General features: G+C 40.8%; 1 pseudogene; it reads right to left on the bottom strand.

Annotated features, from left to right (window-relative positions):
• The window catches only part of LOC102402104, a 72,947-nt pseudogene extending 48,110 nt beyond the window's left edge, over positions 1-24,837 (bottom strand).
• Positions 24,838-25,718: the final 881 nt, after the last annotated feature.

Genomic DNA, 25,718 nt, shown 5'->3' with positions numbered 1-25,718 from the left:
GAATGATGCTAAAGCTGAAACTCCAGTACTTTGGCCACCTCATGCGAAGAGTTGACTCATTGGAAAAGACTCTGATGCTGGGAGGGATTGGGGGCAGGAGGAGAAAGGGACGACAGAGGATGAGATGGCTGGATGGCATCACTGACTCAATGGACATGAGTTTGGATAAACTCTGGGAGCTGGTGATGGACAGGGAGGCCTGGCGTGCTGCGATTCATGGGGTCGCAAAGAGTCGGACACGACTGAGCAACTGAACTGAACTGAACTGAGCTTAAGTATATATAGAGAGAGACATACATATATGCAAAGAATATGTTGGTTACTTTGACAGAAAAAAAATTTAAGTTACTTTCAAAAGAAAGATTTCTTTTTCTAATAAAGAATAACTCATATGTTTAATACTCAAAAAATGATTTAAAGAATTATGGATTAAATGATGATTTGAGACTTTTTCACTCATGTTGTTTGTCTGGCACAGAATCAAACACGAATAGAATGAATGGGTCACAAACCTGCTGATGAAGAACTAGGTGTTTCCCACCTCCCACCCTACCCTTGTCCCTTCCTTTCCTCTCTCTCCTCTTAAATTTCAGAGAAAAAGAGGGAGCAAGTTACTCAGAGGAGCTCCCTTCAAACCCTGTTCTTAGCACCTCCCTTGCCTCGTCCTAACACTGTCCCGTTGTCATTGCCTGTACTACTCAGAGTAATAATTTATAGCGTAGGTTCTGGAATCCAGTTGCCTTGACTTCAGTCCTGGACCTGTCTTTCTAGATCTGTGACTTTGGACAAGTTGCTAGACCTTCCTTTATTTTGAAATATAGTAGTACTATTAGTATTATTTTGGGCTTCCCAGGTGACTCAGAGGTTAAGAATCCACCTGCAATGCAGGAGATGCAGGAGACACGGGTTTGATCCCTGGGTTGGGAAGATCCCCTGGAAAAGGAAATGGCAACCCACTCCAGTATTCTTGCCTGGAGAATCTCAGGGACTGAGAAGCCTGGTAGGCTACAGTCCGTGGGGCTGCAAAGAATTAGACATAAGTGAGCATGCATGTACTAGTAGTACTTCCCTTACAAGGCTGTATGAATTAAACACTACCATTAAAGCATTTAGAACTATTTCTAATACATAGCAAGAATTTAATCATTGTTAGCAACATTATTATTTCTTCTCTGTTTCATTGTGCTAAGAAGATAAATTCCTTTTCTTTTTAAAAAATGTACTTATTTGACTCAAGCTGTTTTCTAAGTAATTTATTCATTAATTCATTCATATCTTTAACAAGTATTTTTTGAATACTTGCCATGTCCTAGGAACTATACTAGATTCTGATGCCTTAAGAGTAAGCAAGAAACACAAGGCCGTATTTTTAAACTTGAGAGTCAAGAAGGAGCTTCCCAATTAAACAAGCAATTACAACATAGTGTTAAGTGTTAGGATAGGAGTGGTGAGGAGTAGTATAGAGCTGGAAGGTGTACACCCAACCCATCTGGCAGGGAGTAGCTGGTGACAGAAATATCCCCTTATTGGAGAATACCATGCCACTCTCTCCTCAAACAGCCCTTCCTCATCTTAGTAAGTGTCAGTAGATTCACAAATTGGATTTATTTGGTCCCAAAGAAGAACAGACCTTAAGGAATCTGTATAGTTAGAAAGCATTCTAGTTGATTTTCATGCAAGAGTCTGAAGACGCCTTGCAACAAGTCTCAGGCAAAATGGGCAAGACAAGAAATACTGGAACAAAATCCCAGTGTGGCTGCAGCGAATCTAAACTGTAACAAATTGGTACATCTTTCCAGTAGTGCATTAAAGAAGGTCTTTCAGGTGTGATGCATTTCAAAGAGGTTTATCGTAGACAGAACAATTACTCAATGTCATCAACTTCTGTTCAGTGGTACTCATAAGCCATGCCTGAAAGACCCAAGTAGCCTATTTTAAAAGGGCTTCCCCAGTGGTTCAAGTGGTCAAGAATCCACCTGCAATGCAGGAGACACAGGAGATGCAGGCTTGATCCCTGGATGGAGAAGATCCCCTGGAGAAGAGCATGGCAACCCACTCCAGTATTCTTGCCTGGAAAGTCCCATGGACAGAGGAGCCTGGCAGGTTACAATCCATATGTCAAAGAGTTGCACACGACTGGTGTGACTGAGCAAGCACAGCCTATTTTAAAAGACTTGCAGGTAAGAGAATTCTGTAGCATGCCTTGATAACATTTGCTAATGATTATGATGAGTGTTTATTTGGGCTGTTTAATTACTAAGATAATTACTTTTCTAGTCCCCATCACTGTATATGTGTTATCCTAGTTTGAGTGTATAACATGTGCTGAGCACTCTGTGCTCTGAGGTATGGGAGAGCAAAATGAAATTATCCACAATGGTTTTAAAAGCCAATTGTTACTCTCTATCCATGGCAGAATTATAATAATAATTGTCACCACTTAAATAGCTCCTTTCATTCTCAGACCTCAAGGCACTCCAACGTTGTTACTTCACATTATTTAAGTGAATTTCTTTTGGAAGACAGGGCAAACTGAGAGACACATAATACGTGGTTAGCTATGCTAATTTTGTTTTCTTTAACAAATGCAAAATAAATAGCCTACTAAAGAGCCAGATAATATCTTGACGATAAACCCTTTCTAAAGTAGGTTATTCTAAACAGATGTGCTTTGTTTTATATCAATGTTATTTTTGAAAATTTTATTCACATAGACATAATCCTAGATGTGATTAACTAATACTGATTTTTTTTTTTTGGCTCATATTTTGTCAGAAAAATGGAAACAAGCAACTTGCTTGCACATACACAAAAAAATGGTTTTAATGAACAGTGAAACTACAGATTTTTAAAGCCTTGCTGCTTTCTAAATTTTATGAGTAAATTTTGTGGAAAACTGTGTAAATAGAGCATAATTGTTTTAAAAATAGAAGCCTTTGTTATTAGTCATCTAACTGTCATAGGTATACAAAGCAGCCTGCTGTATAGACAAAGAACCAGAAAAAAGTTACCTGCAGAGAGTTTTTGCTATTGAAATAATAAAAACTAAAGCAATGGGTGAACTTTTGGTTCACAGATGCAAATACTGAATGCTAAACCTAGCTGAGGGAAAATCACTTTAGCCTGATAACCGGATTACTTAGAACAAAAATAGAGAAAATTAAGAACTGAAGAGCAGAAAATTAAGGTGGAATGCAATTTAAAGAGTAAGTAGATGATGTAGGCTTTCATTTTCTTCCCCCCCAGTGTCCAGCTAATTAAAATCACAATCAAAATGAAAGAGTCTAAACGTGTAAATATCTTTAGCTAATGATTTTGTTTTTTTTTAATCATCTTCACATTCAAAGTCTTCTTTTATTCATTTAGGTCTTTACAATAAAATAAAATTGTTTTTCCCCTGTAAAAGTCCTCCTTTTAATTTTCCTTATCTGCTTCTCTTTATATTATATAATTCTTCAGTTCTTTTTTCTCTGCCTCTCCTTATGCCATATTCTTTCAGCTTTTTCTTTTACTTTGAACCTACTTTACAGAAGGCAAAGTTGTATAGGTGTAGAGGTTATATTATTTTATGTTAGAATTTAACTGCTGATCTGAATACAGCTCTTTGAGGCTGCCTCACACACAAAGGAATAATTACTTGTGGCATAATATATACCTTATAAAATTATACTTTCAAAACTTAAGTGGATTCCAATTTTCTTAGCAGAAAGATTTCTTCATTGCCTTTGCCATCAGGAATATCTTTTATATTGCCAAGTAAAATCACAGCTAAAGACATTACCAATCTATGGAAATTCTCCTTTGTATCTGTGTTTACAAATATATTGTGCTTTAAACTCTCCTAGGATCAGTGTTTGGGGACCCAGGAAATGAAAAAGTACCTAAGAAGCATGAAGTCAGCAACTGTGGAACACTTTATTTATCAGTTTTAATGCACATTAATCAGGCACCCATGAACAGAGGAGCCTGGCAGACTACAGTCCATGGGTTTGCAAAAGAGTCGGACAGGACTTAGTGATTAAACAACAATAATCAGGCACCACCAGCCATTCACCTTGTTGGAGGACTTGTTCCTAAACTTAGAGGTCAGATCGGGGCTTTGCATAGCATCACATCCATCTCTTGATCAAGCTCTGCTCTACTGTTTAGAGCAGTTTATTTTTATTATTATTATGGCTATTTTATTTTCTGCCTTGCTAGCCTGCCTATATAAGCTAAACTACTAATAAAGTGTGGGCAGCAGCATTCCCATATCCTGGGAACTTGTTGAAAATACAGAATCTTAGACAGTAGAGCAGATGTACTGAATCATCATCTTAACAGGAACCCCAGGTTACTTTACGGACACACTAAAGTTGAGAAGTCCTCCTTGAGGTAGTCTCCTCTAAGCACTCTAGATCTCTGACTGATCCTTCTTTGCCCTTCTGTACTCCTTCAACACCCATGCATGAGTGGTGAACATATCATGTCTAAGATAGGAAAGGAAGGGATTGACTTTCATGCCTTGTCAACACAAGACCTAACTTAGAATGTCATTTCCCATGACCAGGGTCCCTCCATGATAAGCAGGCTAGAATGCCAGCAGGGTGGGGATGATGGGATGTCAATGAATAGTCAATTTGTCACTATCAGTGCCGGCCTCCTAGATAAAGAGACCAGCAGGAGCCATTCACATCAAAGGCTAAGCGTGAGGGCAATGAGGATATGTATTTGGGGGCTGGAATAGTGTATTTCGGGCTTCCCAGGTGGCCCAGAGGTTAAAGCATCTGCCTGCAATGCGGAAGACCTGGGTTTGATCCCTGGGTTGGGAAGATCCCCTGGAGAAGGAAATGGCAACCCACTCCAGTATTCTTGCCTGGAGAATAACCATGGGTGGAGGAGCCTGGTGGGCTACTGTTCATGGGGTCACAAAGAGTTGGACATGACTGAGCAACTTCACTTCACTATAGTGTATTTCTGCTTTCTACAGCCCAGGATGAATGTACCCAGCAGATGCACTACCAGAGGTCACTGGGTTCTGCTGATAAGGGAGGAATTCAGCACTATTTCCTCAGAACTCTCCTGCATTCATCTTCTCCATAAACATGTAGGCTGATGCTACTTGGTTTTCATCCCACCTCTCTGATAACTTATTTTCACTGCCTTTTGATGGCCCTTTCCTTTTAATTCAACCTTGAAATATTTGAGCTCCTCAAGGCAACCTCTTCATTTCCTACTCAATACACTGACACTTGTCTGGACTCCCATTCTCTGTACATTCCAATAGCTTCAATTACCATCAATGCACAAATACTCCCATCTATATCTCTAGCCCAGATTTCCTCCAAGCTTTGAGTCCATTTTACTTATCACTTGGATGTCTCACAGGTATACTGAACCTGCAATTCTTCGTCACTAATCAGTTCTTTCTCCATCCATGAGCCTAGTAAAAACTCAACTGTGCTTCCAATTAAGCCCATCTCACCTCATAGCCAATTAATCAGCAAGCCTTATTGATTCTCTTTTAGAATCCTCCCATTCTTCACATCTTCATCACTGTGACTCCAGTCCAAGCATCCTCAAGCTTACCCAGATTATTTCAATAGCCTCTCAACTGATCACTCCCTAACTACACTAACATATGCAAAAACGTGATTTAAAAGATAGCCCTAGGAAATCTCACTTCAGATTATTACTAGAGAGGGTCAATGGCCTGGTGAGCAGTTAGCAAAGCAGTTGTCTAACTAGACTCTTAAATGATCTCTGCCTTCACTCTTCTATCATCAATAGCACTATAGCCACTAAGATTTTATATGCCAAGAAATATTATTAATTATACCCAGGATAATTTTTTCCCCTAAAAAACAGATTCTAATTATATCTAATCATGTCAGACTCCTGCTTAAAATCCCACAAAATTCTGTTTGTGATAAAATAGAAAATTCCTTGCATTGACTGTAAGGCATCCTAAGAACCATCTCCTGCCTCACACATGAGAATCATTTTACTCCTCTCTACATTCCTATTCTTTATACTGCAGTTTCTTTTTTATTTTAATTTGGCTGCGTTGGGTCTTAGTTGCGGCATGTGGTGTCTTTGTGTGTCATGTGGGAACTTAGTTGCAGTTCACAGACTCTCTAGTTGTGGTGCGCCATTTGCAGCACATAGACTTCTTTGCTCCATAGTATGTGGGGTCATGATTCCTAGACCAGGGATCAAACCCATGTCTCATGTATTGCAAGGTGAATATTTAACCATTGGGCCACTAGGGCCCAATGGTTAAGGGAAGTCCCTATACTCCAGTTTCTTGAAAGTAGCATGTATCTTCCTACCTCAGACTGCCACATTTGTACATACGATCCTCCTTTCTTTTGCCTGCTGCTGCGGCTGCTGCATCGCTTCAGTCGTGGCCAACTCTGTGCGACCCTGTAGACGGCAGCCCACCAGGCTCCCCCGTCCCTGGGATTCTCCAGGCAAGAACACTGGAGTGGGTTGCCATTTCCTTCTCCAATGCATGAAAGTGAAAAGTGAAAGTGAAGTCGCTCAGTCGTGTCCGACTCCTAGCGACCCCATGGACTGCAGCCCACCAGGCTCCTCCGTCCATGGGACTTTCCAGGCAAGTAATGAATTCCTATCCATCCTTCACATCTCTGATCACTTCCTGTGAGACTCTATAGCTTATACCTCAAACTAGGTCAAATCCAGGTAACATACTTTCTTATCAACTTCTACTTCTCCTGGGTAATAGACATCATAATTGTATTATGCTATATCTACAACTCCAACTAGATCTATGCTCCATCCAAGCAAGGGCTGTGTTGGCTCTTGTTCACTACTTTAGCTCCAACTGTGCCTTCTACAATTGGGTTCTCAAATATTTCAGAAAAAAGAAACAAAGTATGGAAGGAAGGAATGAGCACACCAGGTGCTAGTAAAGCAAAAGAATCTGACAGGATGAGATTGTTTTGACCTCTGTCAACCCACTAATTAGAACCGGACATGGAACAGCAGACTGGTTCCAAATAGGGAAAGGAGTATGTCAAGGCTGTATATTGTCACCCTGCTTATTTAATTTATATGCAGAGTACATTATGCGAAATGCTGGGCAGGATGAAGCACAAACTGGAATCAAGATTGCTGGGAGAAATATCAGTAACCTCAGATATGCAGATGACACCACCCTTATGGCAGAAAGTGAAGAAGAACTAAAGAGCCTCTTGATAAAAGTAAAAGAGGAGACTGAAAAAATTGGCTTAAAACTCAACATACACAAAACTAAGATCATGGCATCTGGTCCCATCACTTCATGGCAGATAGATGGGGAAGCAGTGGAAACAGTGAGAGACTTTATTTTGGGGGGCTCCAAAATCACTGCAGATGGTGACTGCAGCCATGAAATTAAGAGACGCTTATTCCTTGGAAGATAAGTTATGACCAACCTAGATAGCATATTAAAAAGCAGAGACATTACTTTGCCATTAAAGGTCTGTCTAGTCAAAGCTATGGTTTTTCCAGTAGTCATGTATGGATGTGAGAGTTGGACTATAAAGAAAGCTGAGTGCCGAAGAATTGATGCTTTTGAACTGTAGTGTTGGAGAAGACTCTTGAGAGTCCCTTGGACTGCAAGGAGATCCAATCAGTCCATCCTAAAGGAAATCAGTCCTGAATATTCATTGGAAGGACTGATGCTGAAGCTGAAACTCCAATACTTTGGCCACCTGATGCAAAGAACTGACTCATTTGAAAAGACCCTGATTCTGGGAAAGATTGAAGGTGGGAGGAGAAGGGGATGACAGAGGATGAGGTGGTTGGATGGCATCACCAACTCAATGGACATGAGTTGAAGTAAACTCCAGGAGTTGGTGATGGACAAGGAGGTCTGGCATACTGCAGTCTATGGGGTCACAAAAAGTCAGACACGACTGAGCGAGTGAACTGAACTGAAACCCACTAATCACTAAGGTCGATTTGACTGGTGTGGCCTAATGTTATTCTCCTCCCCCACTGCTCCCTGTGAACTCTACCTAAACTATGGATTCTGGTATAACTAGAAGTGCATGGGGCCAGGACCTGTTTGTAAGTCCATGCAATAGCAGACTGATGTATTAAATAACTTTATCAGGTAATATGGTTACTTAGTACTTTATCAAGTTAGTACAGTAGGCCCTGATGCCAGTATCCACTAAGAATACTTTGTGAATAATTATATCTGACTAATAAATGCCTCTTGCTCCAAATCACCACCTGTGACTCAATAAAGGTAAGACTAGGAAATGTCCTTAACCTTCAAGAGATGAAGTGATGAAGTCCTCAGTCATGGTCACTTTCATCCAGCATTATTCCCCAGGGGTAATGACCTGGGTTCAGTTAATAACCATTAGACCTATATGATCCACTAAACTAACTTAGATCTCTTAAATTCATTTTTGTCTGGATCTGGAGATTTATCTTAAAAAAATTTTTTTAAATTTATTTGGCTGTGTCAGGTCTTAGTTTCACCACGTGAGATCTTTCCTTGTGGCGTATGGATTCTCTAGTTGTGATGCTCAGGCTCAGTAGTTGCACAACATGGACTCTCTAGTGGTGCACAAGCTCCAGAGTGCTCAGGCTCAGTACTTGCAGAACATGGACTCTAGTGGTGCACAAGCTCCAGAGTGCTCAGGCTCAGTAGTTGCAGAACATGGGCTCTCTAGTGGTGCACAAGCTCCCGAGTGCTCAGGCTCAGTACTTGCAGAACATGGACTCTCTAGTGGTGCACAAGCTCCAGAGTGCTCAGGCTCAGTAGTTGCACTGCAACTGATAAAATTAAGGTAAAATTTGTGTATGTAACAGCTCCTTCGACAGACAGTTATTTGACTTTCTATTATGTTCAGGGGACTAGTCTCAGTGCTGAGGATATGACAGAAAACAAAACAGAAAAAGTATCCTATTTCTTGATGTTTATACACACTCTTGAGGGGGGGAGACAGACAATAAGTAAAATAAACAAGTGAAATTTATAGTTGTTAGAAGATAATAAGTCTAAGGAAAAATTTAAGTCAGGCTAAGCGATACAGGATATAGTGGAGGTAGGCTACAATTTTAAATAGAGTTGACCAAGAGGTTTTACTGAAAAGATATTTGGGAAAAGACTTGAAGTTGGGGAGAGGGGAAGAAACCATGTGGGAAATAAACATTGCAGGCAACAGAAATAACAGTACATGAGGGATGCCTTCTGAGATAGGAGGATGCCAGTTACTCAAGAAAAAGCAAGATCAATGTGACTCGAGCAGTGAGCCAGAAGAATAGTAGAAGTAGGGATCAGAGAGAAAAAGGAGGTGTTAGGAGAAATCTGATGGGGCCTTGTAAACCAATGATGAGGACTTTGGCTTTTGCTTGATCAAAATAGGGAGCTATTGGAGGGATTTGATTCTTAGAGTGACTTGAGGTGATTTCCATTTAAAAAGGATCTTAAAGGCTTCTGCGTTGCTAATAGAGGGCCAAGGGTGGAAGCAGGGCTCAGTTGGGAGACTAGTTAGATAACTAGTTTCACTAAAACTAGGCTATTATATGTCTCCAGGAATAATTCTTCAGCATTAGTGGTTGGGGCATAGACTTGGATTACTGTGATATTGAATGGTATTGCCTTGGAAATGAACTGAGATCATTCTGGTGTTTTGAGATTGCACCCAAGTACTGTATTTTGGACTCTTTCATTGACTATGATGGCTACTCCATTTTTTCTAAGGGATTCTTGCCCACAGTAGTAGATATAATGGTCATCTCAATTAAATTCGCCCATTCCCTTCCACTTTAGTTCACTGATTCCTAAAAATGTTGATATTCACTCTTGCCAGCTCCTGTTTGACCACTTCCGATTTACCTCAATTCATGGACCTAACAGTCAAGGTTCCTGTGTAATACTGTTCTTTACCACATCGGACTTTATTTTCACCACCAGAAACATCCATAACTGGGTGTTGTTTCCACTTTGGCTCAGCCTCTTCATTTCTTGTGGAGCTTTTTCTCCATTCTTCTCCATTAGCATATTGGACACCTACTGATCTGGGGAGTTTATCTTTCGGTGTCATATCTTTTTGCCTGATCATACTGTTCATGGGGTTCTTAAGGCAAGAATCCTGAAAAGGTTTGCCATTCCTTTCTCCAGTAGACCATGTTTTGTCAGAACTCTCCAACATGACCCATCTGTCTTGAGTGGAAAAACGTCAGTTTTCATTCCAAAGAAGGGCTATGCTAAAGAATGTTCAAACCACTGCACAATTGCACTCATTTCACATGCTAGTGAAGTAATGCTCAAAATCCTTCAAGCTAGGCTTCAACAGTATGTGAACTGAGAACTTCCAAATGTACAAGCTGGATTTTAAAAAGTCAGAGGAACCAAAGATCACATTGCCAACAGCTGTTGGAGCATAGAAAAAGCTAGAGAATTCCAGATAAACATCTGTTTCTGCTCAATTGACTATGTTAAAACCTTTGACTGTGTAGATCACAATAAACTGTGGAAAATTCTTAAAGAGATGGGAATACCAGACCACCTTACCTGCCTCCTGAGAAACCTGTATGCAGGTCAAGAAGCAACAGTTAGAACCGGACATGGAACAATGGACTGTTTCCAAATTGGAAAGGAGTACACCAAGGCTGTATACTGTCACCCTGCTTATTTAACTTATATGCAGAGTACATCATGCAAAATGCCTGGCCTGGATGAAGTACAAACTATAATCAAGATTGCCAGGAGAAATACCAATAACCTCAGATATACAGATGATACCACTTTAATGGCAGAAAGAGAAGAGGAACTAAAGAGCCTCTTGATGAAAGTGAAAGAGGAGAGTGGAAAAGCTGGCTTAAAACTTATCATTTAAGAAACGAAGATCAGGGCATCCAGCCCCATCACTTCATGGCAAATAGATGGGAAAACATGGAAACAGTGATAGACTTTATTTTTGGGGGCGCCAAAATCACTGCAGACAGTCATTGCAGCCATGAAATTAAGAGATACTTGCTCCTGGAAGAAAAGCTATGATAAACCTAGACAGAGTACTGAAAAGCAGAGCCATTACTTTGCTGACAAAGGTCCATATAGTCAAAGATATGGTTTTTCTAGTAGTCATGTATGGGTGTGAGAGTCAGACCATAAAGAAGGCTGAATGCCAAAGAACTGATGGTTTTGAACTGTGGTGTTGGATAAGACTCGAGAGTCCCTTGGATTACAGGGATTGCAAACCAGTCAATCCTAAAGGAAATCAAGCCTGAATGTTCGTTGGAAGAACTGCTGCTGAAGCTGAAACTCCAATACTGTAGCCACCTGATGCGAAGAACTGACTCATTGGAAAAGACCCTAATGCTGGAAAAGATTGAAGGCAGGAGGAGAAGTGTGAGACAGAGGAGTAAATGATTAGATGGTATCACTAACACAATGGACATGAGTTTGAGCAAATTCTGGGAGATAGTGATGAACAGGGAAGCCTGGTGTGCTGTAGTTCACGGGGTGTCTAAGGGTCGGACATAACTCAGCAACTGAAAAACAACATAGAATGAAATATACATGTTCCTAGCCTTTAGGAATATATTAATAATGTAATTTCATGATACATAATTAGAATAAGTATAATTTTTATATAGATAATTAAACTTACTAACTTATGATAACATTTATGATGTGATACAGTCTTGTTCCCTGAAAGTTGCTACAATCAGATTGTGTTTCAAGAAATAATTGTACTAGATTTCATGCCTAATTGATCTTTATATGTGGAAACAGAAATTGACCTTCAGTGTAGATATCGATTGTTCTTGCAAAATAAAAGACACAGCAGTTAAAGAGTGTCTATTGTTAGCAGGTGAGATTAGAAATGCTCTTTGGGATATTTTCCTAAAAGTTAAATGAAAAACAAATAGGGCCTATACTAACAACCTAAAGTAGCAAGCTGCAACACTTTATCCTGAATTTCCAGACTTAAAATATAAGTCCTAAAATAACTTTAAATAGCTAAAATTTGATATAAAAGTCAATTTTAATAGAAGGCAAATAATGAAAATTTCTAAACTTTAATTGGCAGTTGGGGCTTCCCAGGTAGTGTCCCAGGAAGTGGTACAGAACCTGCCTGCCAACACGAGACACAGGTTCAATCCCTGGATCAGGAAGATCCCCTGGAGAAGGGCATGGCAAGCCACTCCTATTTTCTGGCCTGGAGAATCCCATGGACAGAAGAGCCTGGCAGGCTACAGCCCATGGGATCACAGAGTTAGACATGACTGAAGTGACTTAGCACCTGTGCACTATGGTTATAGTGACTTCAGTTCAGTTCAGTTCAGTTCAGTTCAGTTGCTCAGTCGTGTCCGACTCTTTGTGACCCCATGAATTGCAGCACGCCAGGCCCCCCTGTCCATCACCAACTCCTGGAGTTCACTCAGATTCATGTCCATCGAGTCAGTGATGCCATCCAGCCATCTCATCCTCTGTATAGTGACTTATTAATCTCATTTTTAGAATCTGTTGTAAAAATTTCATAATACATACCAAATTATGTCATAAAATCAGTCCATTGCCACATATAAATATGTATACTATACATGCAATACACACATATATGCATATCTGGAAGACCATAGCTTAACCTGGTATCATGATTCCTCTCCTGGTGTTTTGTCTCTCTCATTTATAGATTCCAGTAACAAAGAGATCAGCAGAACTGTCTGTCTTGTCTAGTTTTCCCTTTAATGGAGAGTTCCCTCTATATAACCCATCACAAATAAATAATCCAGCTACAATTTACAAGTGAACATTTAAATTGTATTATTCTAAATCAGACTTAAATGATCTACCTAGAACAGGTTCAAATGGACAGTTTCTTGAATGCTATTTTCAGATACATGTGTTGTTGGTGAACAAGTCTTTTTAAATGTAAGGCTCAGAATCTTTGATGCATCCCATAAGACATACAAGCCTAAAGCAAATAGCAAGTTATTTTGAGGGTTGTTTAAAATAATAGAGTTTATCAAACCCTGCCAAAATCTTTTATGAATGGAGTAAACAAAGTGATTTTTCTAGGAGAAATATTTTCTGTGACATTATAAACCAGCATTTGTCAAAATGAAATCTGTTCGAATTCAAGGGTTCAGTTTGTAAGAGGACCTTATGAAAAAAAATTAGTAGTAAATTAACTAACATTGTTGACACTAAAAGAATAAAATAATTTATGGTACAAGGCTATTTTATTAGCACCTTAGATTAATTTACATTCTCCTCTTTAGTGACAGTTGCAGCATTTTTATCTATAATTTTTAATTATGGATAAAATTTTCTTTAAAAAATGATAACCGTTATTCCTTCTGTGGATTAATCTTAATTGTATATTTTCATGCTCCTCTGTTGAATCTCAAGTTAAAGTAAAGCATTCTAAATGTGTATTCTATTGGTTCCAGTACTGAGTTTTAAAGTTCACTGTTTTTGCCTCCTGGAAAAAATACCTTCGCAGAATGATTTAGTTTGTTTCATAAAACAGAAATACAAAATTAAAATTCAAACTTTTATTTTTCACTTCTTATAAAAATATAAAGTTTAAACTTATTAGTGAAATCTTGGATTTAACAATTCAGAACCTATGTGAGTGAAATCAAATTAAATATATTTAATTATTTTAAAATCTCTTTAAATCAATTTTCACTGGTAAATCCATTATGTCAGAGTACAAAAGAAAACAGAGAGTACTTGCAATTTTTTTAGTTTGGATAGGGACACAAAACAAATGCACATGAAATAAGTGAAAAGTCTTTCAGAGAAACATCAACAAGTACTCGTTACTGTAATGCAGTCTTCAAATCACACACTAGCAAAGTAATGCTCAAAATTCTCCAAGCCAGGCTTCAACAGTAAGTGAACCATAAACTTCCAGATGTTCAAGCTGGATTTAGAAAAGGCAGAGGAATTAGACATCAAATTGCCAACATCCGTTGGATCACAGAAAAAGCAAGAGAGTTCCAGAAAAACATCTATTTCTGCTTTATTGACTATGCCAAAGCTTTTGACTGTGTGGATCACAACAAACTGTGGAAAATTCTGAAAGAGATGGGAATACCAGACCACCTGACCTGCCTCCTGAGAAATCTGCATGCTAGTCAAGAAGGAACAGTTAGAACTGGACATAGAACAACAGACTGGTTCCAAATAGGGAAAGGAGTACATCAAGGCTGTATATTGTCACCCTGCTTATTTAACTTATATGCAGAGTACATGATGTGAAATGCCAGGCTGGATGAAGCACAAACTGGAATCAAGATTGCTGGGAGAAATATCAATAACCTCAGATATGCAGATGACACCACCCTTATGGCAGAAAGTGAAGAAGAACTAAAGAGCCTCTTGATGAAAGTGAAAGAGGAGAGTAAAAAAGTTGGTTTAAAGCTCAACATTCAGAAAACAAAGATCATGGCATCCAGTCCCATCACTTCATGGCAAATAGATGGGAAAACAATGGAAACATTGTTAAGTGACAGACTTAATTTTCTGAGGCTCCAAAATCACTGCAAATGGTGACTGCAGCCATAAAATTAAAAGATGCTTGCTCCTTGGAAGAAAAGCTATGACCAAACTAGACAGCATATTAAAAAGCAGAGACATTATTTTGCCAACAAAGGTGAATCTAGTCAGAGTTATGGCTTTCCCAGTAGTCATTTATGGATGTGAGAGTTGGACCATAAAGAAACCTAAGTGCTGAAGAACTAATGCTTTTGAACTGCAGTGTTGGAGAAGACTCTTGAGAGTCTCTTGGGCTGAAAGGAGGTCCAATCAGTCGATCCTAAAGGAAATCAGTCCTGAATATTCATTGGAAGGACTGATGCTGAAGCTGAAACTCCAATATTTTGGCCACCTGATATGAAGAACTGACTCATTGGAAAAGACCCTGATGCTGGGAAAGATGGAAGGCAGGAGGAGAAGGGGATGACAGAGGATGGGATGGTTCGATGGCATCACTGACTCGATGGACATGAGTTTGAGTAAACTCCAGGAGTTGATGATGGACAGGGGAGCCTGGTGTGCTGCAGTCTATGGGGTCTCAAATACTCAGACATGACTGAGTGACTGAACTGAACTGAGTCTTCAAATAGCACAAAATTGAGATGTAGATTAATGGTGGGTTAAAACTAAGATGTAATTAGGGTGCTTCAAAAGATACTTTTCACAGCTAAGTTTTGAAGAAGGTTTTGAGAAAGTTGTAATATATGAATTTGCATGTGGGGACCAGGATTTCAGTGAGAATAGGGCAAAGACATAGAAAGGAGCAATTATGAGTCAAGAAAATATTAAGGGCTGGAGGCAAGGTGAGTTGCAAAAACCATTTAGACCTCTGTACTCCCTTAATCTTTTAATCCCCTTTCTTTCAATCCATCATTTAACCACTTCTTTGCCTATTGGCTCAGAGGTTAAAGCATCTGCCTGGAATGTGGGAGACCCAGGTTTGGTCCCTGGGTCAGGAAGATCCCCTGGAGAAGGAAATGGCAACCCACTCTAGTACTCTTGCCTGGAGAATCCCATGGAGGGAGGAGCCTGGTAGGCTACAGTCCATGGGGTCGCAAAGACAGGACTGAGCTACTTCACTTTCACTCCCTTAATCTTTTAATCCCCTTTCTTTCAATCCATCATTTAACCACTTCTTTGCCTATTCAGGTTAGACTCCCTGGGGTATTACTGCAACCACCTGTGGCCAGAACTCTCAATGCCTTAGATCCTGTTTCGTTCTATTGTCAGCCCCCCTCCCTGCCAGGGAATAGTTAATTTCAGAAATCAGGGGAACAAGCTTTGTAGTCAGACCTGTGCAGTGTCTGCTAGTGAAATGAACAAGGGTGACAGGTCACTGTCTTGTCCTCACATTGCTTCCTCTTCATCTTTTCATCATAATCGTAACAAAAAAATTTGGGGGGAGATAAATTGTGTTGGAAAGCATAAAGTTTTCTCAGGAAGAGTAGCAATTCCTCAACTCCCTCTCTAACACCTTCTACAAGCCATACTTCCAATTATAACTACTCAGTTCAGTTCAGTTCAGTTGCTCAGTCATGTCCAACTCTTTGTGACCCCATGAATCGCAGCATGCCAGGCCTCCCTGTCCATCACCAACTCCCGGAGTTGACTCAAACTCACGTCCATCGAGTCAATGATGCCATCCAGCCATCTCATCCTCTGTCACCCCCTTCTCCTCTTGCCCCCAATCCCTCCCAGCATCATAGTCTTTTCCAATGAGTCAACTCTTCGCATGAGGTGGCCAAAGTACTGGAGTTTCAGCCTTAGCATCATTCCTTCCAAAGAAATCCCAGGGCTGATCTCCTTCAGAATGGACTGGTTGGATCTCCTTGCAGTCCAAGGGACTCTCAAGAGTCTTCTTCAACACCACAGTTCAAAAGCATCAATTCTTCAGCGCTCAGCCTTCTTCACAGTCCAACTCTCACATCCATACATGACCACAGGGAAAACCATAGCCCGACTAGACGGACCTTTGTTGGCAAAGTAATGTCTCTGCTTTTCAATATGCTATCTAGGTTGGTCATAACTTTCCTTCCAAGGAGTAAACCCCAAATTTGGATCAATTTAGTTTTTCTGTTCTTAAATCCATGTTTAAGGATGTTGAACAAAAATTCATACCTGCTCATGTTGCAACTACATATCCATCATCTCTGGCTTCATCTGGGCTTTCAAAGTAATTCAGCAAAAATTCTATGTTTCCTGTCTTTTGCAGTGTCTTTTTCCATTTTTCAGCTCTCCCTTCTAACTGCCCTCCTCAGATAGCCTGCCCCAACATCACTCTGTTGATGAGATCACTGGCCAACTCCTGAGTCAGAAGGTTATCCGAGCCACATGATTATTCAGGAGTTTCTTCTTCATTGTGGACCTTCTGTTTGAGTATTAGCTTGTGTGTATGTGTGCTCACTCACTCAGTCGTGTCCAACTCTTTGCGACTCTATGGACTGTAGTGTGCCAGGCTCCTCTGTCCATGGAATTCTCCAGGCAAGAGTACTGGAGTGGGCTGCCATGCCCTCCTCCAGCGGATCTTCCTGACCCATGGACCAAACCCATATCTCTTTTTTCTCCTGCATTGGCAGGCGGGTTCTATACCACTAGTGCCATCTGGGAAACCCCAAGTATTTGCCTGAGGCACAAATGTTTCCAGGCTCTGGGACTTTATTAAGAGATCCATCCCAAGCATACATCCATTCTATTAACTTTGTTTTTATCAATCTTATGAGAGTGAAAAAGTTGCCTTAAAGCCTAACATTCAGAAAACTAAGATCATGGCATCCGGTCCCATCACTTCATGGCAAATAGATGGGAAAACAGTGGAAACAGTGGCTGACTTTATTTTTTGGGGCTCCAAAATCACTGCAGATGGTGACTGCAGCCATGAAATTAAAAGACACTTACTCCTTGGAAGGAAAGATATGACCAACCTAGACAGCATATTAAAAAGCAAAGACATTAAATTACTTTGTCAACAAAGGTCCGTCTAGTCAAGGCTATGGTTTTTCCAGTAGTCATGTATGTATGCGAGAGCTGGACTATAAAGAAAGCTGAGCACCGAAGAATTTGATGCTTTTGAACTGTGGTGTTGGAGAAGACTCTTGAGAGTCCCTTGGACTGCAAGGAGATCCAATCAGTCCATCCTAAAGGAAATCAGTCCTGAGTGTTCATTGGAAGGACTGATGTTGAAGCTGAAACTCCAATATTTTGGCCACCTAATACAAAGAGCTGACTCATTTGAAAAGACCCTGATGTTGGGAAAGATTGAAGGCAGGAGGAGAAGGGGACAACAGAGGATGAGATGGTTAGATGGCATAACTGACTCAGTTGACATGAGTTTGGGTAAACTATGGAAGTTGGTGATGGACAGGGAGGCCTGGCGTGCTGCAGTTCATGGGGTTGCAAAGAGTCGGACACATCTGAGCGACTGAACTGACTGAACTGATGATCTTATCCTTCCAAATTCAAGAAAATTTATACTATTAGCCCCTCCCCAGGATCAATATATATCTCAATCAGGCCAGATCTTCCATGAAAAGAGTCTAACATGGAAACACAATTCTGCCTCCTAAAGAGATATCTATTCTTCATTGTGCTAGGAGCCAACAATCTTCTTCCATGTGATATAGGAATATTGTATGGATTCATTCTTAAAACAAAATGCTCCAATACCTCCACTATTTAAATCAGAATACAAAACCAACTTTTACATCATCAATCAATTGCTTATAGGAAACTCCCTTTAGACTATAGAGTTGAAACAAGTGTAGAAGTTTGCAAAAGGCATAGGTATGTAGAAGCTGTCCAGTTATTAAATTACTGGGCACCACAAACTTTAAGGCTAGGTTTGCTGAATAATACACAGTTCATCAACTGAAGCTTGAGCCAAACGGAATGCCACAGTCAGTTTCTTCAAGAGCTAACAGTGTCAGGAAATTTTCCACAAAATGTAGATACAGAAGAGAGCATGGTCTTTGTCCAAATTTTAGGCTCCTTCTCTGTTAGCAAGGATCCTAACCTGGCTTCCTAAAAGGTGTAGATTTGGTGATTAATAGGCTAGTTTGGCTTTTGTAACCTCATGCTGCTAAGTCACTTCAGTCGTGTCCGACTCTGTGCGACCCCATAGATGGCAGCCCACTTGGCTCCCCTGTTCCTGGGATTCTCCAGGCAAGAACACTGGAGTGGGTTGTCATTTCCTCATAGTTCTTGGAAAATGACAGTGGACTATTGGGGGAAAAATCAGTAGAGGCTCCGGTTGTGGCTGTCATGGCAGTTTTTTTGTTTTTTTTTTCCCCTCCTTGCTAGAATAAATGAATGTATCTGTTACCATTTATTGTGCAGTTACTGATCTTGTGAAAATATTTTTTATGTATCTTGGTGGGTAGGCACCATCAGCAGTTTGTCCTCATTGACATAAATACCAATAAATCTAGGATACTTCTAGAGTTAGCAAGCCCATTCAGTATCTCAATCTGCTAGAGAAAGTTCAAGCACCATGAGAACTTCCAGGTCACAAGGACCAGTTGACAGTTACTTGCTGTAAAACCCTGAACCTAAGTTTTCCTTCACTATGGACCCCAATCATGGAAGGATAAAATTTAGATCATCTTGTTCATAGTCAGAGTAAGACATAAAAAGATGCAGCATCCAAAATTTAGGATACTCATTTTGAAAGGAGTAGCCTGGAATGCCACAGATCCTCAAACACTCAGGCCCTTTACTTTCGTATCAGAACTCTTTAGTCTTCTACACTTTCACAGTTGCATATATGACTTACAACAGCACCCAGGAGCATTTCTACTTTCTGATCTTCATGGCCTATCAGCATGAAGTTTTGTGTATATTGGATCAAAATGGTACCTTGATCAAAGACTCAGCACACTAGACTGTAACACACAGCCAGAAAGCTTGTGTTTCCCTAAGGCAGGACAATAAAGATTTATTGGTGTTTATGTCTCTCAATGAAGACAAACTGCTCATGGTGCCTATCCACCAAGATACATAAAAAATATTTTGACAAGATCAGTAACTACACAGTAATTGTTAACAGATACATTCATTTATTCTACCAAGGAGGAATAAAAAAAAGACAAAAAACTGCCATGGCAGCCACAACTGGAGCCTCTACTGATTTTGTTTCCAATAATCCACTGTCATTCTCCAAGAACTATGAGGTTACAAAAGCCAAACCAGTCTATTAATCACCAAATCTACACCTTTCAGGAAGCAGCCTTCATGGTTGTAGGGTTCCTGTTCACTCCTTATTTTGGCTAGGGAAGAGAGTACCTAATGGCCTGTCATAAAATAACAGCTATGTCTTTATAGGGGAAGAAAGAAGTTGTGGGGTCTGCCAGTCTCCTAAAATACCCATTCCCACAACTCACTCAGGATCTGAGAAAACGAGCCCAGGATAGTTAGGGGAGTCCCACTCGGCCAACCATGAAATAAACTCAGGTCGGAACACCATTTATCACCTGGACTCCACAATGATCCCCGACTCTATCCAGCCGACTACAGTGGAATTGCAAGTCCCCAGGAATCAATGATAACTTTGAGCCAATATCCAATATTTCCCAAGTTCAAGTATTTCCCCTTTCCACAGTGTACAAGTATGCAGGTCAAATGACTGCTAGCCCCATTAGCAAAGACAAGGCAGAACGTTAAATGTGTAGGCTTGTGTAGTGTTTCAGCAGTATCTTTCCTCCTGGGTACCAGTCTTCCCTTTCATTGGGTGATGCTGAGTCTGTGAACCCAAAATTCTCTAGCACGTTGGTTCCAGTGAGGCCTCTGTTCACCAGACTTAGAATAGCTTTGGTTAAATAAATCAAGACACACCTTAATTGGCTGTCTGTCTATTTCATTCCTGGGGACCCCATGATTAATTAACCACAGTCAGAGATTTCTGCTACTGAAGCCATTCCCTGATCCCTGAGTGTAGCATCTGGCTATTAAAACAATACCCACTTTGCTTCAGACTGTTAACAGTCATCATCTGGGTTAGGCCTCAGCTGGCTTCTCACATCCCCTGTGAGATCAGGAATACCATTTTTATTATAGCTCCTTCCACAAACATTCCCAACCCAGGAAAAAACAAACACTAAAGCATTTTTAAATACTTGAGGTATTTCCTTTTTCACTGTATTTTTATTGGCAAGGGAGAGGAGTCTTCAGGATCCTGTCAGGATATAGGGGTGAGAGACATGATCCATTTAATCTACTTTCTTGTCTCCCCAAATCTTTAAATTATTTCCTCTATGTTGTGCCAAGGACTTTCCAGCCTTTTATTTTACCATTAGAGACCAATTTGCTTTAGCAAACCCAGAAAAAAACTACAGCTAACTGCTTGAGCTACCACACTGAATGCAGTATGTCTTATGAATAAACATGTTCAGAAAAAAAAACTTAGATTTTCTATAGTGGCTACACATTAAAAGAAAATGATATGAAGAGTTTTTAAAGATATGAGGCTTATCACCCTCCCCCCACCACCTGAGATTTAACTCAGAGTCTCTGGGTTTAGGCCAAGCATCTCCGTCATCTCAAAATTGCCCCAGTGGTTTTGGTCCACAGTGAGATTCAAGGACCACTGCTCTAGAAGTTCTCATTCACTTCCAAGCTTCCTAATATCACCTATATGCTAATAATGTACATTTATCAAATCTAAGACCAATCAGCTAAGCTTCAGCCCACTTGACACAGTATTTCTCTCTTTGTCTCTTTCCCCCAGTTGTTGAAGAATCTGGAGATTTACACAATATAAAGGGATTATCAAATACTAGGGTCTTCCCAGGTGGCACTAGTGGTAAAGAACCTACCTGCCAATGCAGGAGACATAAGAGATGTGGGTTCAATCCCTCGGTCGGGAAGATCCCCTGGAGGAGGGCATGGCAACTCACTCCAGTATTGTTGCCTGGAGAATACTTATGGACAGAGGAGCCTGATGGGCTACTGTCCAAAGTGTCACAAAGAGTCAGACATGACTGAAGCGACTTAGCACACATCAAATATTAGAGCTTACCGTACACCAGGCCAAAGTAAATAAAACAACCCTGGTCTCCACATTCCTTGTGTAGACATTTGATTGCCTCTCATGGGGTTTCTTAACGTCAGCAATATGGCCATTTTGAGCTGAATCATTCTTTATTGTGGGTGACTGTCTTATGCATGATCCTTCATTAGCCTCTACCTACTAGATTTCAGTAGTGCTGTACACCTTCCCAGGAGACAACCAAAAATGTTTCCAGGTATTGCCAAATGTCACCTGTGGGTCAAAAATTGCTCTTGGTTGAAAACAATTGGTCTATGGGCATCTCTATATAAAAGTTCCACAATAACTTACATCTTAACATGTTATATACTAAAGTGAAAGTGAAGTCGCTCAGTCGTGTCTGACTCTTAGCCACCCCATGGACTACAGCCCACCAGGCCCTCCGTCCATGGGATTTTCCAGGCAAGAGTACTGGACTGGGGTGCCATTGCCTTCTCCATTAACAGCGGCAAGGCATATTATATTTACTTGGAGCTGGTATACTTGGTGACAGCCTTAGTGCCCTTGGACACCGCATGCTTGGCGAGCTCCCCAGGTAGCAGCAAGCGCACAGCTGTCTGGATCTCCCTGGATGTGATAGTCGAGCACTTGTTGTAATGCACCAGGCACAATGTCTCGCCAGCGATGCGCTAGAAAATATATAAAAGTTCCACAAGAACTTACATCTTAACATGTTATATACTAAATATACCAATTTTCTCTTTATCATGCCTAGTCTTAGTTATTTGTACCATTATCAAGACCTTAGGCCTCCCAGTGGGCACTAGTGGTAAAGAACCTGCCTGCCAGTGCAGGAGACAAGAGGCGTGGTTTGATCCCTGGGTTGGGAAGATCCCTTGGAGGCAGGCATGGCAACCCACTCCAGTATCCTTGCCTAAAGAATCCCATGGACAGAGCAGCCTGCAGACTACAGTCCATGGGGTTGCAAAGAGTCAGACACGACTGAAGTGACTTAACATGTACATACTTCAAGACTTTACCAATTCAGAAATCTCTTTTTTCCAGGACTATTGCATATGCATGCACAATTGGTTTATTCAAATTACCATTCAAACAAAGCTTCAAATTGCTCTTAAGTGTTGTTTCTAAGTCTCTTTTTAAAATTGAACCATTTCTCCTCTTGCTTTTTTTCCCCCCATACCTTTGGGTGAAGAAATTGGATTAGTTGGCTTTGAGGACTTCCCTGGTGGCTTAGAAAGTAAAGAATCTGCCTGCAATGCAGGAGACATGATTTCGATCCCCGAGTCAGGAAGATCCCCTGGAAAAGGGAATGGCTACCCACTCCAGTATTCTTGCCTGGAGAATTCTATGGACAGAGGAGCCTGTCAGGCTACAGTCCACGAGGTTGCAAAGAGTTGGACATGACTAAGCGACTAACACTTTCACTCATACTTGGCCTTCTGAACTTTCCTGATCTTTTCCTTCTGATCTCATTCAACTTGTTTCTCTTTTTTTCTTTTTATTACCAGTAAACAGGAAGTTACATCCAAAAGCTTGGTTAGATTTGTATCCAACACTTGGTGCTGTACTTCATATTGCAGTACCTCAACTCAGTTCAGTTCAGTCGCTCAGTCGTGTCTGACTCTTTGCGACCCCATGAATTGCAGCATGCCAGGCCTCCCTGTCCATCACCAACTCCCGGAGTTCACCCAGACTCATGTCCATCGAGTCAGTGATGCCATCCAGCCATCTCATCCTCTGTTGTCCCCTTCTCCTCCTGCCCCCAATCCCTCCCAGCATGAGCCTTTTCCAATGAGTCAACTCTTCGAATGAGGTGGCCAAAGTACTGGAGTTTCAGCTTTAGCATCATTCCCTCCAAAGAAATCCCAGGGCTGATCTCCTTCAGGATGGACTGGTTGGATCTCCTTGCAGTCCAAGGGACTCTCAAGAGTCTTCTCCAACACCACAGTTCAAAAGCATCAATTCTTCAGCACTCAGCTTTCTTCACAGTCCAACTCTCACATCCATACGTGACCACAGGAAAAACCATAGCCTTGACTAGACGAACCTTTGTTGGCAAAGTAATGTCTCTGCTTTTGAATATGCTATCTAGGTTGGTCATAACTTTCCTTCCAAGGAGTAAGCGTCTTTTAATTTCATGGCTGCAATCACCATCTGCAGTGATTTTGGAGCCCAAAAAAATAAAGTCTGACACTGTTTCCACTGTTTCCCCATCTATTTCCCATGAAGTGATGGGACCGGATGCCATGATCTTAGTTTTCTGAATGTTGAGCTTTAAACCAACTTTCTCATTCTCCACTTTCACTTTCATCAAGAGGCTTTCTACTTCTTCTTCACTTTCTGCCATAAGGGTGGTGTCATCTGCATATCTGAGGTTATTGATATTTCTCCCAGCAATCTTGATTCCAGCTTGTGTTTCTTCCAGTCCAGCATTTCTCATGATGTACTCTGCATATAAGTTAAATAAGCAAAGCGACAACATACAGCCTTGATGTACTCCTTTTCCTATTTGGAACCAGTCTGTTGTTCCATGTCCAGTTCTAACTCTTGCTTCCTGACCTGCATACAGATTTCTCAAGAGGCAGGTCAGGTGGTCTGGTATTCCCATCTCTTTCAGAATTTTCCACAGTTTATTGTGATCCACATAGTCAAAGGCTTTGGCATAGTCAATAAAGCAGAAATAGATGTTTTTCTGGAACTCTTGCTTTTTCTATGATCCAGTGGATGTTGGCAATTTGATCTCTGGTTCCTCTGCCTTTTCTAAAACCAGCTTGAACATCAGGAAGTTCACGGTTCACATATTGCTGAATCCTAGCTTGGAGAATTTTGAGCATTACTTTACTAGCGTGTGAGATGAGTGCAATTGTGTGGTAGTTTGAGCATTCTTTGGCATTGCCTTTCTTTGGGATTGGAATGAAAACGGACCTTTCCAGTCCTGTGGCCACTGCTGAGTTTTCCAAATTTGCTGGCATATTGAGTGCAGCACTTTCACAGCATCATCTTTCAGGATTTGAAACAGCTCAAATGGAATTCCATCACCTCCACTAGCTTTGTTCATAGTGATGCTTTCTGAGGCCCACTTGACTTCACATTCCAGGATGTCTGGCTCTAGGTCAGTGATCACACCATCATGATTATCTGGGTCGTGAGCAAAGAACTGCCCCAGCTATTATAACTGGATGAAGAGAAGGAGCTAAAAGATTTCCAAGGGGCAGGATCTACCTCATTAAACATGCATTCTCATAACTTTTTCCTCAGCACCTTCCCTGTACTGTGATAATCATCTCCTACATGATATTACTGCGTCTAGTTCTGCGTCTTCTAATTCATGTTCCATAGCGCTCTCTGATAAATGTTTCTTTTTTTTTTTTTGATAAATGTTCTAAAAGTGAAGTTTATTAGTTTCCAGACTAAAAGCTTTTAATAGCTCTGCTTTGTTTTTAGGATCAATCCCAAATGCCTACTCATGTGTTTCTTTCCTACCTGCTCAGCCTTACATCATGCCAATCCCCATCCCTTATGTGTAAGCATCTCATGGCAGTTTCTCAGATATTCTAAGCTGTTTGTTACTGTAACTTTTATTCAGCTTCTTTGCAGGATAATTTATTTCACTTGGTGGACACATAACTCCAGGATTATGTGCATGAGTACATGCTCAGTTGCTCGATTGTGTCAAACTCTTGCTATCCCATGGGCTGTAGCCCACCAGACTCTTCATCCATGAATTTCCCAGGTAAGAATACTGGAGTGGGTTGCCATTTCCTCCTCCAGGTTCAACCCAGGTATTGAACCCTCATCCCTTGCATCTCCTGCACTGGCAGGTGGATTGTGGAAGACCTAACATTCATAGTTGAGGACTAATCTAAAAGTAACTCACTTATTAAGCCTTTACTGACACCAGTGAGGTGGAATTGACCACTATTATTCTGCCCCCACTGAAGTGTGTGTGTGTGTCAAAATGTGATCTTAATGCACTGCTCCACAAACTGAGCACAAATATAATCACTTATTTCCAATGAATTACCAAAAGTAGGTAATTTTCTGGTAGATCAGACAGTAAAGAATCTACCTGCTGTGTGGGAGCCCTGGGTTCGATCCCTGGGTTGGGAAGATCCCCTGGAGGAGGGCATGGCAACCCACTCCAGTATTCTTGCCTGGAGAATCCCCATGGACAGAAGAGCCTGGTGAACTATAGTCCATGGGGTCACAAAGAGTCAG

Source organism: Bubalus bubalis, chromosome 12, assembly GCF_019923935.1.
Source record: "Bubalus bubalis isolate 160015118507 breed Murrah chromosome 12, NDDB_SH_1, whole genome shotgun sequence".
Classification (NCBI taxonomy): Eukaryota; Metazoa; Chordata; class Mammalia; order Artiodactyla; family Bovidae; genus Bubalus; species Bubalus bubalis.
The sequence above is the reverse complement of the archived record's forward strand: the minus strand, read 5'-3'. Positions and strand labels throughout refer to the sequence as shown.